Source organism: Carex rostrata, chromosome 10 (genome assembly GCF_964058835.1).
Source record: "Carex rostrata chromosome 10, lpCarRost1.2, whole genome shotgun sequence".
NCBI classification, from domain to species: domain Eukaryota; kingdom Viridiplantae; phylum Streptophyta; class Magnoliopsida; order Poales; family Cyperaceae; genus Carex; species Carex rostrata.
In genome coordinates this window covers 7630480-7642359 of record NC_135927.1, presented here as the reverse complement: position 1 = coordinate 7642359, position 11880 = coordinate 7630480, and the positions used below count along the sequence as shown (strand labels likewise).

At 32.7% G+C, this 11880-nt stretch overlaps 1 long non-coding RNA gene and 1 pseudogene across 2 annotated transcripts; one reads left to right on the top strand and one right to left on the bottom strand.

The window, feature by feature from the left end:
• Positions 1 to 3472: 3472 nt before the first annotated feature.
• On the bottom strand, positions 3473 to 4214 carry LOC144560997 (uncharacterized). Its single transcript, XR_013513541.1, has 3 exons — positions 4182 to 4214; positions 4041 to 4100; positions 3473 to 3858 (listed from the first exon to the last, which is right to left on the bottom strand). It is a non-coding gene; the product is annotated as an uncharacterized LOC144560997 (long non-coding RNA).
• A 1229-nt stretch (positions 4215 to 5443) lies between these two features.
• Positions 5444 to 7286, top strand: LOC144560743 (non-functional NADPH-dependent codeinone reductase 2-like; annotated as a pseudogene). Its single transcript, XR_013513461.1, has 4 exons — positions 5444 to 5788; positions 6247 to 6490; positions 6603 to 6779; positions 7034 to 7286. The product of XR_013513461.1 is annotated as a non-functional NADPH-dependent codeinone reductase 2-like (transcript).
• The last annotated feature ends 4594 nt before the right edge of the window (positions 7287 to 11880 follow it).

The following is an 11880-nucleotide window of genomic DNA, read 5'->3' as shown; positions in this document are numbered from 1 at the left end:
AGGATAGCGATGGTGGAGCCCACAGAAAATTAATTGTCGTCGTTTCCGTGTTTTTCTTACAATCAAAATAAAACATTGGGATAAAAAATTTAAAATTTATCATCTAATATCTTGGACATATATATTATGGATATGAAAAGTATGAAATTCGCTCAAAATATAGTTACCATTTCACAAAAGTATGAAATTCCGTAATTAAATAAATTGACTATGACTCGTCAACACCATATGGAGCTAGGAATCCGGCCCACTTAATCGGTTGGTATTTTTTTTTTTTTTGAAAAAAAACGGAACTATTAAACTTAATTTAATAGCAAAAAAATAAATAAAGAGAAATATATATATATAGTTACCGTTATTTTATGATTATAATATTTTCCTCTCAAAGATGTGATTGGATTAGGTGAACTTATCGATTCTTTTTTTACAAAACATTTACCATCAATAAATTCCACACTCTTTATTAGACCATACTAATGCACGAACATTTGTAGGATAAAAGGCATATATTATATTTAAATCGGTTAATTTATATTGAAAAGAATAATGTGTAACACTATTTTCTTTAAACAAGCCTATAACTCCTTGAACAAGTATCCTATAAATATTTCAAGCATTTTAAAATGCAAATTTATATTTGAGTTTATGGTACTATGTATGTCACGGGTTGGTCCGTAATACATATTAATATTTTCGTTTTTAAAATTCTAACAGTTGATGTGAACTATTCAATATGATCCCCATCTGAATATTTACTTGCAGAGACCGAATTTTATATTTTTTTTACTATTTATTAAGATAGTTACAAAATCACTTAATCTGAAAATTCTGAACCATCCAACAAAAGTGATTTTCTACCTATTTTTAAAATAGTAAAAATATTTTAATAAATATAAAGTTCAATCTGCAAATACATATTCATATAAAAATTATATTGAACAGTTTGGATCGACCATTAAAATTTTGAAAATAAAAATATTAATTCAAATTACGGATCAAATGGTGATATGCATAGTACCATAGACAGAGACTGACTCTTTTACCTTTTATGTTGATTGACACACTCAATAACTAGCCCAAGAAGGCAGCCCAAAAGACCAAATAACTGCAGGAAGCACTAGACAACCAGATTAACATGGAGAACCTCCATGACATTTTTTTGTAGCATTAATTGATGATGGGCCAGGCCCGACCCAGAAGCGAATGCAAAAGTGTCACACAAGCCCACCAGATCCTTTTCCGCTTTATATAACCTCTTTCCAATAATAGACCCAAAAAAAATCATAAATTCATTGTCATAAGCTGCTTTTGTTCTCGTATACCGCTGAGGCGCTGACAGCTCAAAATAGTGGCCCATTATATTCTTTATATATATATGATAACGAAATTAAGCTACACGATTTGTTGTGTAAGCACTAAGCACACAAGATATTAATGACCAATAATAACTATAATGCTGATGATGACAACGGCAATAATATATAATGACACTTATTAAAAGGGACAATTTTGGAAGCAAATAGATATTATTATTCATATATAGGATCGATTATAACAAACACACACTCATTTTAAATAAAATACCGAACTATCAAAATCTTTTCTTTAGTAATAACTAATAAATAAATTAGGATTACTTGTAGTTTAGGGCTATATATTGTGCTTTATCAAAATATATGATGTGTTTTACTACATGCTCATACCTCTATTTTGAAATTCAAAAAATAGATCTGAACTTTTTAACATGATCTCTATAATATAATGTGCTTAGAGACCAAATTTAAAGTTTCTTTTTAGTTTTTTTAACTATTTTTTAGAATTTTTAAAAATCATTATTTTTTCAGAAAATTCTGAATCATAAAAAAAATGATTTTAAAATATTCTAAATAAATATTAAATATTTTTCCAAAAAATGTTAAATTTGGTCTCCCAATACAATTTAATATGAAAATCATATTTAATGGTTTGGATTGACTTTTTGAACTTTAAAATCACAAAACAAAAGCATGAAGTAAAACATGTCCTTTACAGCGTGAAGCACAGTAGCCCAACTCTATACACACATATATAGGGGCGGAGGAATTAAGAGGAAATGGGGTCAATTGACCTCCAATTTTTTTTTTTAATTTTTTTTTGTATTTAGATATAATTTTTCATATAATTTAGAAATGGGGTGAAATGGCTTGATATTATAAAATTGACTTTCATTCTTCATAAAAAAAATTATATATGATTGATCACATAGTGTATATATGTGTACTATGGAGAAAGAGAGAGTCCGTCCAAAACATTTTAGTTTAAATTTTGACATTCATTTACTATTTATATTTGTTATTTGTATCAATCAAATGACCGAACACAAATTTGATATTATATCATTATTAGTTCCAAATTCAATCCGTTTTCACCCCGTGGTCTTGATAACCCTACAATCATCTTTTGACTAGTACTTAGAAATAAAGTGCTCGCAATATATTATGTTTTTCTTTGAGTACTTCTTGGTGTGCATCACCGCTGACGTCTCCCTCTTGCGAGGAAGGACCTCTAATATGGTCCGACAAGTTGGGATCCTATGAGACATTTTAGTAACATAGCTGTACATATGCTGCGGGTCACTGACACATAACAATATACTTCATTAAAAAATGCTTCAGTATTTAAGGCCCATTTTCTCAATTATAAAAACGAGACTGCATTTTATGGGGGCATTTGCATTTTTCAGTATTATTGTCTCCAAAGTTCATAGCAACTAAATCAAATTTCAAGTGTGTTAGTGCATGATTCATCACTCTGTATTTCATAAGAAATCTGTCGCATAGGTTTAGCATTTCCTCTAGAAGACTTCCTAGGTATTACTACTACTATTTTTTTTTTTTTTTTATCTCTTTCTACCTTATTAAGGAGCTTAATGTCTAGATCCGGCAAGGGTTGTGATTAAAAGTTAAATTTTCGGAATTAATATCAACCATTCAATTTTCAGATCACATACAGCAGAATTTTTTAAATTTTACTCTTCAACACATAAGACCCCACTGTTCGCGCCACATAGGATCCCTAAAAACCTAAAACACTTCCTGGCGCTCCCTCTTCACCCCGTTCTCTTCCTTCCGCTCCGTCTCTTCACCCCTCTTGCCTCCTCTCACTTCCACGCTCCTTCTCCCTCTGATTTCCGACCCCACTCGGTCTATCTCTCTCTCTTTGTTGCTTCTTGGAGAAAGGAATGGAGGAGGCCGCCCGTATTGAATTCGAATTGACGCGGATCTTGTCCATGGCAGAGAAGGCTACGGTTTGGGGCGCCTCTCTCTTCTCCTCGAGTATTTGTACCTCTTTCTCTCTCTCGTTTTGGATTTGCTTGCTTGCTTGTTGTTTATTTGTGCTCATGTGCTGAGATTTTTGCCCTATTCCCCTCTATTTTCTGATTTTCGTTGATTGAGAGAGAGAGATCGAAGCTTTAAAGCTTTCGATTGCGATTCTTGATCGAGGCCCTTGCTGTCCTGGTGCTTGGTTGTTGCCGTTCTGGTGTTAGTTGTTGCCGTTCTGATGCTGGCTTTGTGCTGTTCTGGTGCTTGATTTTCTGACGGCCGTTTTGTTGTTCTCTTCGGTGCTAGCTGACTTGCCATGCATCTATTAAATTTACAAAAATATCCTAATTTCTTCCTCTCCACAGACTCTGCTAGCATGAATATTTGAAATGTTAATTTAATTTGTGAAGAACAATCAATCGGCATAGCTTTCGACCTTTGGCCATCCATTATCAGCCTGTGACTTGACAAACTCTGCAAAAAACCTGATCTTTTCCTCTTGTAAGCGGGGCCCGAATGTGCACTGACCTCTCGGCATGCATTTCTCTCCAAAACCCTATATCAATATCCGCATTATCATCAGTGTACCAGTACACTGCAGTTTAGAACAGGTACCAGTTGGGTACTGACCAAGCATATTTAGGTTTCAGCAAAACATGCCCAATTATAATACTGGTAATCCTAATCCAGACTGGTACCAGTCAATCATAAGAAGAATGCAATGCGTGAATTACGTACCGGCATTCTTCCTTTTCCATAGTAATGTTGTATATATCCTCCTCTGTTACAATGCCATTCCTATAAGAGATCAAATTATTGGTTCTGTCATAAGTTGTTTTCTACCAGTATTTCTGAAAAAAGAAATTTCAGATGCATTACCTTTGTAGATCGTTTGTGAAAAGAGTGGCACCTTGAAAAAAGATACATTTGAATAAATTGAAGTTTGTAAATATTGCTTATAATTCCTAATTAGAAGTATTAAAAAAATTACAGGTTGTATGATGTTGACTCCCATGTCATGGCAACCAATGCAAGCTTTTTGAAACAGCGCTGCTCCTCGGGCCATCGGCTGTGCAATTGAGACTGTGTCAATCAAAATTAAAATAAAAAAATCAGAATATGTTTGAAATTCAAGGTAATATATGCATGCTTAAAAAGGAAATTAATATTACCTGAGGGAGAAACCAAGTTTGGTGTGGATAAGGTTAGAATGGCTGTCAAGAGAGGAGCACCAACTTTTAAATTTATCATGATTTATAATTGTTTAATGAAGTAATCAAAGGAGTTGTATAAATTAATTTGGGAGAAATTGAGGGGGTTTAGTGGATATACTGCCATGGCAAGCACGACAAGTGAAGATGAATTAAATATTAAACAGAGATAAGATTCATGAAAATTTCATTCCTCTGCAATACATTCCATAGAATGGGCATACAATCTCCACTATCTACAAAGGAAGGAAGATGTCTCATTTAAGGTGTGTTTTGTGGTTAGTGAAGAAAATTAGTTCATTATCAATTTCGTCACGTGCCGTTAGCGTAAATTGATTCACTAAATTGAAAAGTAAATTGATTCATTATCGTGTTACGTGATACGTTAAACTATTTTTTTAATATTATTCTTTTATCATTTATTTTTGTAATAATTTCTTACTTTTTAGTATATCTGGTTATCTGGTTATTATTTTTAATATGAATTAACTCAAAACTTAAAAAAAAGTATATAATTTGTCACATCATGTGTGTTATGTTTTCTATCATTTTAGTTGTATTACGTCACATTATATATGTGAAAATAAATTTTGATAACTTATGTAAGGGTGAAAATGAAGTGGATCCGGAGCGGGTAATGCTAATATCATATTTGTATCAGTAGCTTTTAGGTTGTTTGTTTTGTTTTAGCTTTGTATGTTTATGACTTTTATTAGAGAATGCTATATTTTTTTCTTTCTATATTCAATTCAAAAATAATATCTTTGGTTTACATTTAGCGATATTTTTTTTCTCTATTTTTTATGATAAAAAAATACTTTAGTAAATTAGATTTTCTACTACATAATTTGCTCCCGTTGCTATGCACGGGCACGATTATTAGTATATATTTAAGCAGGAACAACACCACCAACCTCAAGTTCAAATAAAGATAGAGAGATCATATCCGAGATGGCTTCAGAACCTAGTACCAAAATCCCTTAAAAAACCCTCAGCTCAGGCCACAACATGCCGATCGTAGCCTTAGGTACGTTTGAGTTCTCATTTGATCCAGATAAGGCAAAAACGGTCATCATAGAGGCGATAAAGATCGGATACCGCCACTTCGACACAGCTTGTCTGATAGGGTCGGAGGGTGCCTTGGGTGAGGCCATCACTGAGGCCGTGCTGCTCGGTCTGATAGGGTCCCGTGCCGATGTGTTTATCACCTCCAAGCTGTGGTGCACCGACAACCATCCTGAGCTTTGTGCTCTCTGCCATTAAAACTAGTCTCATGTAACTTTATTTTCCCTTTCGTTGTTATAAAAAATTGGCATGCTGTTGGTAAATAGAGGTCCTGTGTCACTATGAAAATGAAGAAATCATCACTTTTCCCAAAACTTTGCCTTTGTCTGTGCACTATGATAAATATCCTGTCATGCTGTTGACAATATGCCCGTCAATACAAAGAAAATTCAAACATTGAATCATAATTCAGAGTAGTTCAAAATTCTTTTTGTTTTTACTTAAATAGTACAATAAATATAGTCTATTCCTTTTAGCACAAATTTAAAAAAGCACAAAAGAAGATGAATTTTGGTATTAATATGTATACAACTTGTTGCCATGCAATTATACCCCAACATGATAATAATATTTTGTTTCCCAGTTGCTTATTCTCATACATGATACATAGTAATGAAAGGAATTCTTGATATGCTTATCATATGCTGAATTCATTTCATAACATATAGCAACCTGAAAATGGACTACCTGGACTTGTATCTGATCCACTGGCCAATAAGTATGAAGCCGGGGCCGGTATCCTACAAACTCAAGCGGGAGGAAGTGATGCCTCTGGACCTAAAAGGTGTGTGGAAGGCAATGGAGGAGTGCCAAAAGCTGGGTCTCATAAGGTCCATTGGAGTGAGCAATTTCACAACGAAGAAGCTTGAAGAGCTGCTTCAGTTTGCTAAGATACCTCCTGCTGTTAACCAGGTAGTTCAAATAATGATTATGTATGTGAGGGTTGGTTTTTCCTTCTTTTTTTCATACAAAGTTCTTTTGGTTTATGGATAACAAAAAAATAAGTATTTTGATTTTGATTCAGGTTGAGATGAATCCAGCATGGCAGCAACAGAAATTAAAGGAATATTGTACAAAGAAACAAATAACTATAACTGCATACTCTCCATTGGGCGGCCAAATAAAATCCATCCCTAATGCAGTTTTAACATCTGATGTGCTCAAAGAAATAGCAGATGCCAAAGGCAAAAGTATTGCACAGGTGCTCGGTGTTGTTTTTTATTATTCACATGCCAAATTTTATACCATATCAGTCAAACATTATGCTGGTATTAGTATTACCAGTGAGTGTCTCAGGACCAGTATATAAAATCTTTGATGACTATTAAATTTTTAGTAATCTATCAATATGAATTATCTGACGGATATAATGTCTGCTATCACTTTTCTTCTTCGTTAGTTCCAACAACCAATAATTGATAGTCAAATTTTCTTGTATTATTTTTTGTTTTGTAGATTTCACTCAGATGGATTCTGAAGCAAGGAGCAGGCATTGTAGTAAAGAGCTTCAACAAAGAAAGGCTCATACATAATCTGAAAATCTTCGATTGGGAATTAACTGAAGAAGAAAGCGCAAAAATCACCTTGATCCCGCAGAAAAAACTAATCACTACAGAATTCTTTCTTGCCTCAGAGGGATCTTTAACTTCAGTCGACTTTGCTGATATAGATATTGTGGAAACATAGCTCTTGATTTACTTGGAAAGTCGAATTTCTTACACATATTTTAAGACTTGTTGTTTCTATATTGATGTGAATTATTAGTTGGTTATCGTTTGTCGTATTAAAGTTATTTATGTCATGTCAAATTGAATGGCAGTCTGATAAGATGATTTAATTGGGGAGTTGTTTTGAACTTTTGATCTCAAACTTGAATCCATGGTTCTGAAACTCGGAATTGGAATCGGAATCGGATTTTTGACTGTGGAATTGGAATCGGAAGAATCGGTCGGAATCGGAAGAATCGGATCGGTAACTCGGGTTTTTTTAGCAGAAGCTTTCTTTTATAGCTAAAAAGTAGGAAAAAATTGATAAAAATAATTTGTAAAAAAACTATATTAATTATATAAAATATTACACTCAAATAATCCACTAATTATATAATGTATTACAAACATTACATATATAACACACTTTTATTGCCAGAAGCTATGCTGAGCTGGCTAGATCATCAAAGATCTCATCGTTCTCTGTATTAAAATACAAATGAGAATATTGTTATACAGAGCCAAAAAATAAAAACATTAATGTAGTATCAAATGAAGAATTACTAACATTCTCATATCCAACATATGAATTGTATGTGCTAAAAAATTCTTGATTACTACTTAAATTACTAGCATTCTCATATCACTTCTTCCATCTCTTTTTTTTTCTAAATGTAAAAAAAAATACTAAATACACAATTTACTTTTTCATTTCTTCTCTCTTGAACTATCACAATTTACTTAATCCTCTTAAACAATAATTTCCTTCATCTTGTAAATACTAAATACACAGAGACCATGACTTCTTCGTTTACAGCTTCAGTATTACAAATGAAAGCAAAAAGTGGCACACACCGTGTCAATCTGTGGCGATTTCCTGACGGGTCCTTTCAAGATAACATATTGCTTGTGTATTATATTATTTTAACAATATTTGATAATAAATTAAAATAAAATAAATAAAAGTAAAAAGTAAAATATAAATCTATAGATATGCTATTAAACATACTTATAGGTTAATAATCAAAATTCAAACAAAATCAGATATTGTTTAATGATGTATCAAGAATCCTTCATTTCAAAAGTCACAAGAGAGGGGCCCACATATCTCTGCTTTTAAGAAATAATCACGTGAGTGCCTATTTCTAGTCTCCAGTTCGAAATTTCTTTTCTTCTTCTTCACCCGTTCGCCCTTTCCTCTGCTAGTTACATATAGCAAAACCAAATTGAACAAAAAAAATTGCGGAATCGGTGAGACAATCAACATAAGACGTGAGAATCTGTCTGGAATCAGTGCAGACTTGCTTCAATCGGCCGATTCATCACTTTTCAAGCCAGATTTTCGAATAAAACTCGCTCGCTATGTAAGTTGGTTTAAAACTCGGCTCAACTTGGCTTTTGACTCGGCCGAAAAATCGGAAAATCGGCCGAGTCAAGCACTGTTCATCCGAGTTTTGCTCAAAAACTCGTATAAGCTCGAGACTCGGATAAAACTCAGCTCGATCCTGTCCGATTCCGAGTTGACTCGACCGATTTTTCGAACCATGCTTGAATCTTTTTGGGCCATCAGATGATTAAGCCACAATTGGATTGATGGGTTTTTACTTGGGGAGATAAATTTAGACACATTCCTATCAGGTTTCAACGCAATATATTAAAAATAAAAAGAAAGAAAGATAAAGAAAAAGAAAAAGGAAGGTTGGTATGCCAAGTTTATAACGCATCAGATTTTTGCCCCGGGCCCAGCCCGCTTTATTATTGACCCAACCAGGCCCATTCTGGCCCGTATCAACAAAATTTTGTAATTACTAATTTATAAAATAATCTGCAAAAATTAAGCTACTTAATTAATGAGAACCTACCCCCTGTGGATCAATAGGGTACCGCACAGGAGAATCTTTTAGAATAATTTTCTAATTAGTAGATTCAGACCGTTCTTTTGACTTTGCACATATCTCAAAGCCTAAATAACACTACTCTCTGCGCTAGCCCGAATCTCAAAGTGTGCTCCATCTCGGACCGGATTCAAATCGGACGGTCCGGTTCTAAACTCAAAAATTGGGTTATTTAGGGGGATCCGGGTCCGTTTTTGTTGGCACAGCAGAAATAATAGCAAAGGCGGGGCCCACAAAACCAGGATAGCAAGGGTGGGGCCTGCATATATGAGGTTAACTTGCTTTTCGTTTATAGGATGTGTGTAGACAGGTACCAGCGGTTTGGTACCACGTTTGATAAACTCTGTAGGTTTCGTTTCTTAATGAAATCGGTAGTCTATACCACTTTTATCAAAAAAAAAAAAACATATATTAATATTATTTTTACTATTACTCTACAATTGGCTCCCATAAAATAAGAATGTAAACGTAGAGTTCAATCATCGTCGATTCTTTTTTTTATTTTCAAAATATATAAACATTAGGTGCCTTTTTTTTTCGATCACAATTATATATTTTGTAGAAAACCGAGAATTAAAACTTTGTTGAAAATTGAGTGCAACAATATAATTTCTCAATAATCTTCATTTTTCAATATCTCGATTATGTACTAAACAACATCTCAATCTTTAGAAATAATTTTAATTGGAACCATTTAGTCTAACTAATTTACTTACAAATATAATTATTAAAACAGAGAGAACCAAAATGTCCATAAGCAAATTTGAACACAATTTACATTTTCCTGATTTTTTTAGTAGAGAAGGGTTCAAATGCACCCAAATTTTTGTGCATCCAAATGCACCATATTCTTTTTCTCTATTTTCAAAGTCCGAATAGTCAATCCGAACCGTTAGATGCAATATATATATTAAGATGTGCTTGGAGACCAAATTTTATATTTTTGGAATTTTTTTACTATTTATTAAGCCACTTTGAAAAATCACTGATCCAATGATCAAGAAAATGTAAAATCAGCGATTTTTAAAGTGGCTTAATAAATAGTAAAAAAATTCAAAAAAATGTAAAATTTGGTCTCCAAGCACATCTTAATATATAGATCGCATCTAACGGTTCGGATTGACTATTTGGACTTTGAAAACAGAGAAAAAAGATTTGAAAGATAGAGTGTATCACTACACCATTTTCATGGTCGGGCAACCAAGTTTTTGGTTGCAATAAGCATAAATTGGTTGTAATAAAATAATTTTGCAACGGACGAAATTGGTTGCCAGTGGTTGCAATAGGTTCCGTTGCAATATATTCGCAACCAATTTCTAGTTGCAATAGTGTTTATTTATTGCAACTATATTTTCGTTGCAAAATTACCGTAGCAATAATATATTGCAACCAAATAAGCGGTTGTCATTGTGAATCTAACACAACAAAAAAATGGTAGTAATAAGGTAGTGTATTGCAACATAATTCATTGTTGCAATTTGTTAAATAAATGCAACCAAATTTTAGTTGTAAGAAATGCGTAGCAATAATTTATTGCAACCAAATAAATAGTTGTTATTGAACATTTAACGCATCCTAAAAATAGTAGTAATAAAGTATCATATTGCAACAAAATTCATGGTTGCAATTTGTTAATTAAATGCAACCAAATTTTAGTTGTAAGAAATGTGTAGCAATAATTTGTTGCAACTAAATAAATAGTTGCTATTAAACATTTAACACAATCAACAAATGGTAATAATAATAGTGTATCGCAACAAAATTTTTGTTTCCAAAAATACGTATCAAAATCTATTGCAACCATATTAAAAATATATTGCAACCACTGATATAATTTCAATTAACTTCCAATTCAGTTCTCGACAACACTTCATGGCGCAATTGGTGCTAATAGACGATCTTTCATTGACGACATTGTAGTTCAAATGCGCCATCATGCTCCACTTATAGGAGTTGAAACATGGTCTAAAGTACCAAAGAACAACAAGGATAGGATAGTACAAAAAGTGCTAGTAAGAATTTCTTTTTCTTTTCAATTATACATTTGTGTATGCATACTCTTTACTAGTAAAAAAACAGAGGTCATAAACTAATATTTAGTACAATGCAAGTTGTGCAAGCTATTTTTACATTATGTTGTTTTATAGGATCATTGGGAATTAAAAGATGATGAAAGTACCAAAGAGAAAATATTAAAAATTGCCGGTGAAAGGTACAAAACTTGGCGTTCCAACTTAGCAGCTACTTACCGAGCATATGCAACTGATGAGGAGCGTCTTAAAAACAAGCCTGAAGAGCTTAATATGGATGTATGGAAGCACCTCATTTATTTTTTTGGTACAGATAAATTTAAGGTACGATTGATAATTATATAGCATTAATGTAGTAGTAATTAAATACATGAAGTTCTTTCAAACAGATATTGTTTTAGAATCATCAGAAAAGTACTTCTTTGATAATATTAAAATTTTAACTTGTAACTAATTGAAACACACTAATTAATTTTCCAATTTAATTATACTTTAACAAGCTAACTTTTGTTGTTTATCTATTATAGAAGAAGAGTGAAACAAATTCAGCAAATCGAGGGAAACGAAAGTTCAATCACAGTTGTGGGAGCAAGTCCTTCTCACAAATAAGTTATGAAAATGTATGTATTAATTTTATTTTTCTTTGGTTTTTACTCATTAATTAAATTTGA